This window comes from Furipterus horrens, unplaced genomic scaffold, assembly GCF_987537825.1.
Source record: "Furipterus horrens unplaced genomic scaffold, mFurHor1.1.pri manual_scaffold_7, whole genome shotgun sequence".
NCBI lineage: Eukaryota > Metazoa > Chordata > Mammalia > Chiroptera > Furipteridae > Furipterus > Furipterus horrens.
Genome location: NW_028327177.1, coordinates 96,990,999 through 96,999,072, shown reverse-complemented (window position 1 = coordinate 96,999,072; position 8,074 = coordinate 96,990,999).

The window sequence follows — 8,074 nt, the reverse complement described above, 5'->3', positions numbered from 1 at the left end:
GGGGTGCGCAGGCATATAGACAGGGAAGAGAGCAGAAGCTGTAGCCTGGGAATAGAGACACGACTGGAGGCAGGGCGGGGATTGCTGGCAGGCACAGGCTGGACCAACAGAGGGAAGGAGTAGCTGGACAAGCCTGAGGAGGGCTGAGGGTGCCTCAGGAGGGGACAACTAAAGGCAGCTCACAGCAGAGCGGTGGTAGGCCCACGAAAAAAAGACTAGCAACCCCAGAATCAAGCAGAACCCTCCCACAGCCAGCCAACCAACCAGAAAAGATTTGAAACTCATGGAATTTTGAATAGGAGCAGACTCAGGAAGGAAGCAAGGAAAAACCAAAAACCAAACAAACCAAAAATACCCAGAGACTGTGCATAAAAGTTGAATTGAGTTAAAATCCTCATTCTTTTATCTCTCACTCTCTCTCTAACTACCCCTACCGTCAGTCCCTTCTTATTCTCGCTCCTTTTCTCCCCTCCCCTTCCCTCCCTTCTCTCCCCTTAGCATTCTCCCCGGCATCCTATTCTCAGTTAATTTTATAATTTTAAGTTCTCTCCCTTTCTCACCCTCTCCTTTCTCTGCGCTACGCACCTTCAACTTTATTAAATTTCTTTCTTTATTTTGTCCCCCTTCAGTCTACATTCATTTTTCTTTCATCTCTTGTCCTTATTTTCCTTCTCTCCCTATACATAATCTCTCTCCCTATTACACTTTATATTCTAATCTCTTAATATTCAAACTATAATTCTGATCTATCCCCCTCTCCCTTTACTCTCCCATTCCTACCCCTTCTCTTTTTCTACCCCATCCCCCCACTTCTTTCCCTACCTCTTGTATTTCTCTCCTTCATCCTATCTTTTGCCAACTCTTCAATTTCAATCCTCCCCTCCCTAATATCTCCTCTTCCTCCTGATTTCCTTCCCTCCTCTAAGCTCTTTTCCTCCCAAATCCTCTTGCTTTCCTATCTCCTATTCCTCTCTCTCTATATTCACCTTTTCTCTCTATCTTGCAACTTTATATCATGTTTTAATCTCCTAATCTTTTTTATAACATATAATTTAAAAAAGAATTTTAATCCAGTCCCCTCTCTTCTACCTCCCCTTCTTTTGTTCTCTCTCCTACCCTTCTCTTCTCTACTTTCTCTCTCTCTTTCCTCTCTCCCTTCCTGTCTTGCTATTTTCTACTCTGTATTTTTATCCTTAAAAAATTCTCTCTCAATCTACTTCCTACCTTCTAACCTCCCCAGCCTTCTCTTTCAATTTCTGGCTGTCTGTCTACCTGGATGTCTGTTGTGTCTACCCTACCTCCCACGCTAATCATATAGTATATACCGATTATATAATCCTAATACTATACACTTCCACTTTCACACTCCACACTGTAACCCTCCCCTCCTTTTCAAACAGACAGTGTAAGTGTTAATTGCTCTCTTACATAACCTTGATCCCAATTGCTAATATTAATACTCTTATCAACTTCCAGCTCAAAAATTACCCTTCCTTCATTTAAAACAACTCCTTTCTGTTTCTCCTACGAAATAGGAGTCCCAGTATCTCCACAAGTATATTAACACGGGCTCATTTGCAGCCTATAGTGGGATTGTATTTGGGGGAGACATTGGAGGGTGTGGGTTTCTTGCCTGGGTTGTGTAATTATGTTTTAGCAGCACCTTCACAAAAGATCTCAAGACAAGGTGGGCAGAGTGACTCTCAATCAACTAACCAGAGAAAAAGATCCACCAAAAAGTAGCTGAAATACAACCAGACAGATTAAAGAAATATCATCAAGGACAACACAGACGGAGATCCAGGAGGGCGGAGGAGTAAGTGGAAGCTACACTAACCCCCTCCCAGGACCAGCCAGGGCTGACTCAGCCCCAGTACAGCAGACAGACCATCCCCCTCCAAGTGGTGTCATACTAAGGGGAAATAAAAGCCCTGCCTACAGGAATTAAGTTGCCACACCCACAGTCCTTAAGCCTGACGGCTGATCACAGATTGAATATAGTAACAACTAAAGAAGAGAGACAAAGGCAGTAGATCCCTGGAAGTCTCCAACAGGCTGCCTAGGGCCAGTCTGGTACATGATCTGACGCTACCAGAGGCAGATCCAGGAAGAACTGATCATTCCAAGAAGCACCAACAAACAAAAGGAATCACAAAAATGGGGAGACAGAGAAACAACCCCCATCAAAAGGAAAGGTAGAATCCCCAGAAAGAGTGCTAAATGAAATAGAGGGGAGCAAAATATCAGATACAGAATTTAAAACATGGATTATGGAGAAGCTAAATGAGATCAGCGGAAACTACAAAGAACTCCAGAAAAACTACAGTGAACTCCAGAAGAACTATAAGGAACCTACTGAGAATTATACTAGCATCAAAAAGGACATGGAAGCTATCAATAAGAGCCAGGAGGAAATGAAGAATACAATCTCTGAATTGAAGAACACAGTAGAAGGAATTAAAAGCAGGCTAGAGGAAGCAGAAGATCGGATCAGCGAGCTGGAGGACAACGTACACAAAAACTCCCAGACAATGGAACAAAATGAAAAAAGACTGAACAAGACTGAAGAGGTTCTAAGACAGCTGCAGGACAACATGAAACGTAACAATATCCGTATCATTGGAATTCCAGAAGGAGAAGAAGAAGAGCAAGGGATAGAAAACCTCTTTGAAAAACTAATGACAGAAAACTTCCCTCACATGAGGAGAGAAAGAGTCACGCAAGTGCAGGAGGCACAGAGGGTCCCAATGAAGATGAACCCCAACAGGCCCACCTCAAGACACATCATAATTAAAATGGCAACATCCAAAGACAAAGAGAGAATCCTAAAAGCAGCAAGAGGGAAACAACTAATAACATACAAGGGAGCTCCAATAAGGCTATCCTCAGATTTCTCAGCAGAAACACTACAAGCCAGAAGGGAATGGCAAAAAATATTCCAAGCAATGAAAAACAAAGGCCTACAACCAAGAATACTCTACCCAGCAAGGCTCTCATTCAAAATGGAAGGCGAAATAAGGAGTTTCTCAGACAAAGGAAGACTAAAAGAATACATCTCCACCAAACCAGCAATGCAAGAGATGCTAAAGGGTCTGCTCTAAGACGATAAAGAAACAGAGAGAAACAGAGAAGAACACGAGTACAAAGGGGGAAAATGACAATGAATAAGTACTTATCAGTAATAACCTTAAACGTAAATGGATTAAACGCTCCAATTAAAAGACATAGGGTAGCTGAATGGATTAGAAAGAATGACCCACATATATGCTGTCTACAAGAGACCCACCTTAGAACAAAAGATCTACACAGACTGAAAGTAAAGGGATGGAAAAATGTATTCCAGGCAAATGGACATGAAAAAAAAGCCGGGGTAGCAATACTTATATCAGACAAAACAGATTTCACAGCAAAGTCCATAAAAAGAGACAAAGAAGGGCATTTCATAATACTTAAGGGAAAAATCCATCAAGAAGATATAACCCTTATAAATATATATGCACCCAACTTAGGAGCACCCAAATATGTAAGGAAAATTTTGAAAGACTCCAAGAAAGATATAGGCAGCAACACACTCATCGTAGGGGACTTTAACACCCCATTGTCAACAATGGACAGATCTTCAAAGCAAAGAAACACCAAAGATATTGAGGCACTGAACAACACTTTAGATCAAATGGACTTAGTCGATATATATACAAGTTTACACCCCAAAGAAGCAAAATATACATATTTCTCAAGTGCACATGGAACATTTTCAAAGATAGACCACATGGTAGGACACAAAACAAGCCTCAATAAATTCAAGAAAATTGAAATTATATCAAGCATCTTCTCAGATCACAATGCCTTAAAATTGGAAATCAACCTCAAGGAAAAAACTCAAAAACATTCAAACTCATGGAGAATGAATAACATGCTATTAAATAATGAATGGGTTAACAATGACATCAAGGAAGAAATCAAAAAGTTCCTGGAAACCAATGATAATGAACACACAACAACCCAAAACCTATGGGATACAGCGAAAGCAGTCTTAAGAGGAAAGTTCATAGCAATACAAGCCTACCTAAAAAAGCTAGAAGAATCTCTAATAAAAAATTTAACCCTACAGCTACAAGAACTAGAGGAAGAACAACAAGCAAAACCCAGATCAAGTAGAAGGAAGGAAATCATCAAGATCAGAGCAGAATTAAATGACATAGAGTCTAAAGTAACAATTCAAAAGATCAACAAGAGTAGGAGCTGGTTCTTTGAAAAGATAAACAAAATTGACAAGCCTTTAGCCAGGCTCATCAAGAAAAAAAGAGAGAACCCAAATAAATAAAATCAGAAATGAAAGAGGAGAAATCACAACTGATACCACAGAAATACAAAGAATTATAAGAAATTATTACGAACAACTGTATGGCAAGAAATTTGACAACCTAGAGGAAATGGACAGATTCCTGGAAAACTATAGTCTGCCCAAACTGAATCAAGAAGAAGCAGAAAGTCTGAATAGACCAATAACAGCTAGTGAAATTGAAGCAGTAATCAAAAAACTCCCAGCACACAAAAGCCCAGGACCAGATGGCTTCACAAGTGAATTCTACAAAACATTTAGGAAAGAACTAACTCCTATCCTCCTCAGACTATTCCAAAAGATACAAGAAGAGGGAAGACTCCCAAACTCGTTCTATGAAGCCAGTATAACCCTAATTCCAAAACCAGGTCAAGACACAACAAAGAAAGAAAACTACAGACCAATATCGCTGATGAACATAGATGCTAAAATCCTCAACAAAATATTGTCAAACCGGATCCAGCAACACATTAGAAAGATCATACACCACGATCAAGTAGGATTCATCCCAGGGATGCAAGGATGGTTTAATATTCGCAAATCAATAAACGTGATACACCACATAAACAAAATGAAAGACAAAAACCACATGATCATATCAATAGATGCGGAAAAAGCATTTGATAAAGTACAACACCCATTTATGATAAAAACTCTCAGCAAAATGGGAATAGAGGGAGCATACCTCAACATAATAAAGGCCATATATGAGAAACCTGAAGCCAACATCATACTCAATGGGCAAAAACTGAGAGCATTCCCCCTGAGATCAGGAACAAGACAAGGATGTCCGCTCTCTCCACTCCTATTCAACATAGTCTTGGAAGTTCTAGCCACAGCAATCAGACAAGAAAGAGAAATAAAAGGCATCCAAATTGGAAAAGAGGAAGTAAAACTGTCATTATTTGCAGATGACATGATAGTGTACATAGAAAATCCTTTAGACTCCACAAAAAAACTACTCAATCTAATAAGTGAATTCGGCAAAATAGCAGGATACAAAGTCAATATTAAGAAATCGAAGGCATTTTTATACACCAACAATAAAAACTCAGAGATAGAAACTGAAAGAAAAATCCCATTTACCATAGCAACAAGAAAAATAAAATACCTAGGAATAAACTTAACCAAAGAGGTAAAAGACCTGTACACAGAAAACTACATAACACTGAAGAAAGAAATTAAAGAAGATACAAATAAATGGAAGCGTATACCATGCTCATGGATGGGAAGAATCAACATCATTAAAATGTCCATACTACCCAAAGCAATTTATAGATTCAATGCAATTCCTATTAAAATACCAGCAACATATCTCACAGACCTAGAACAAATACTTCAAAAATTTATATGGAACCAAAAAAGAGCCCGAATAGCCACAGCAATTTTGAGGCAGAACACAGTAGGAGGAATCACAATACCCGATATCAAACTATACTACAAGGCCACGGTAATCAAAACAGTCTGGTACTGGCATAAAAACAGACATATAGATCAATGGAACAGAATAGAGAGCCCAGAAATAAGCCCAGGTTCATATGGTCAACTAATATTTGACAAAGGGGGAAAGAACATCAAATGGAGTGAAAAGAGCCTTTTCAACAAATGGTGTTGGGAGAACTGGACAGGGACATGCAAAAAAATGAAACTAGACCACCAGCTCACACCATACACCAGAATAAACTCAAAATGGATCAAAGACTTAAATGTAAGCCGTGACACCATAAAAGTTCTAGAGGAAAAAATAGGCAGGAAAATTTCAGATATCCCACGTAGCAACATTTTCACTGATATATCTCCTAAGGCAAGGGAAATAAAGGAAAGAATAAACAAATGGGACTACATCAAACTAAAAAGTTTCTGCTCAGCTAAAGAAAACATCAGCAAGATGAAAAGGAAACCAACCATATGGGAAAATATATTCGCCAATGACATCTCAGACAAGGGATTGATCTCCAAAATATATAAAGAACTCATACGACTCAACACCAAGAAGACAGACAACCCAATTAAAAAATGGGCAAAGGACCTGAACAAACACTTCTCCAAAGAAGACATACAGAGGGCCCATAGACATATGAAAGTATGCTCAACATCACTAGCCATCAGAGAGATGCAAATTAAAACCACAATGAGATACCACCTCACACCAGTCAAAATGGCAATCATCAACAAATCAACAAACAACTTGTGCTGGAGAGGATGCGGAGAAACGGGAACCCTGGTACATTGCTGGTGGGAATGCAGATTGGTGCAGCCACTGTGGAAAACAGTTTGGAATTTCCTTAAAAAACTAAAAATGGAACTGCCTTTTGAACCAGCAATTCCATTGCTAGGATTATATCCAAAAAATCCCGAAACACCAATTCAAAAGAATCTATGCACTCCAATGTTCATAGCAGCACTATTTACAATAGCCAAGTGCTGGAAACAACCTAAATGCCCATCTGTAGATGAGTGGATCAAAAAACTGTGGTACATTTACACAATGGAATTCTATGTAGCAGAAAGAAAGAAGGAACTTCTACCATTTGCAACAACATGGATGGAACTAGAGAAAATTATGCTTAGTGAAATAAGCCAGGCAACAAAAGAAAAATACCTTATGCTGTCACCTATTACAGGAAACTAATGAACAACACAAACAAATGAGCAAAATTGAACCAGAGGTATGTAAACAAGAAGTAGACTAACAGTAACAAGGGGGGCGGGGGGGAGGAAAAGAAAGGTGTAAGGGGATGGGTCAAGTTAAAAAAAAAAAAATATATATATATGAATGACCCACAGACAGGTGCAACTGAGTGGGGACTAAATGTGGGGGAGGGGAGGGACAGGGTGCAGGGAAACAAGAGGGCTAAAAAAGTGAGACAACTGTAATGGAAAAACAAACCAAAATTTTTTAGTGGGGGAAAAATGAAAATATGAAGAATGGAAATGCCAGTTCAGTGAATATTAGGACAAAGATTTTCCTTCACGTTGTATATTTTTCTCCCTATTTGATCTCTCCAGAGTTTGGCATTCTAAACAAGTAAGTAATGACTTAAGTTTCTTTGCATAGACCTAATAAGACCAGTTGTTAATAGAGGTTCCTTTTTCTGAACAAGCCTTTGACTGGAATGTCAAGCCTAAAGGAGACATGCTTGGGCTCATGTTGTTACCAAAAAGCCCTAAGGAACTGGGAATGACTTTCAAAGGTAATAAAAGCCCGCGAAATAAAAGGCCTGCTGCCATGGTTGGTTGTGCGGTCCACAGCAATCTCTCCAGGGAAGGAACGAAAGTTGTTTTCCTGAAAGATGGCTAGAAGGGACCTTAAGGCACAATGGAAAACCAGAAAGACTTGGAAAGGACAGGTGTGTACAGGCAAGGATGAATGCCAGGTATGTGGCCCAGCTTCTGTGCACTGAAGAGCAGACTGAGGGCCACCCTAAATGTTCCTTGGGTAAGCTCCAGCAAAACAGAACTAAAGATCATAAGTGATCATTTGCTGCTCTTGTTATGCTTATGCAAATGAACAGGATAAATTAAAAATGGACTTAATGTAGTCCCTTTAAAGACAAGGAGAGTAATCTTAGGGAGAAAAATCAGTATTCAAGGAAAATCACAATGATCAGTGGCAGACTGTAAAGTAGGGCAGCTAACCGTCTTAAAAGTTTCTTCTCATTTAAAAAATGGTTTCACTTGAAAATTAAACCATATCTGTGATATCACCAAAGAGATTCAAGTTGCAGGCAA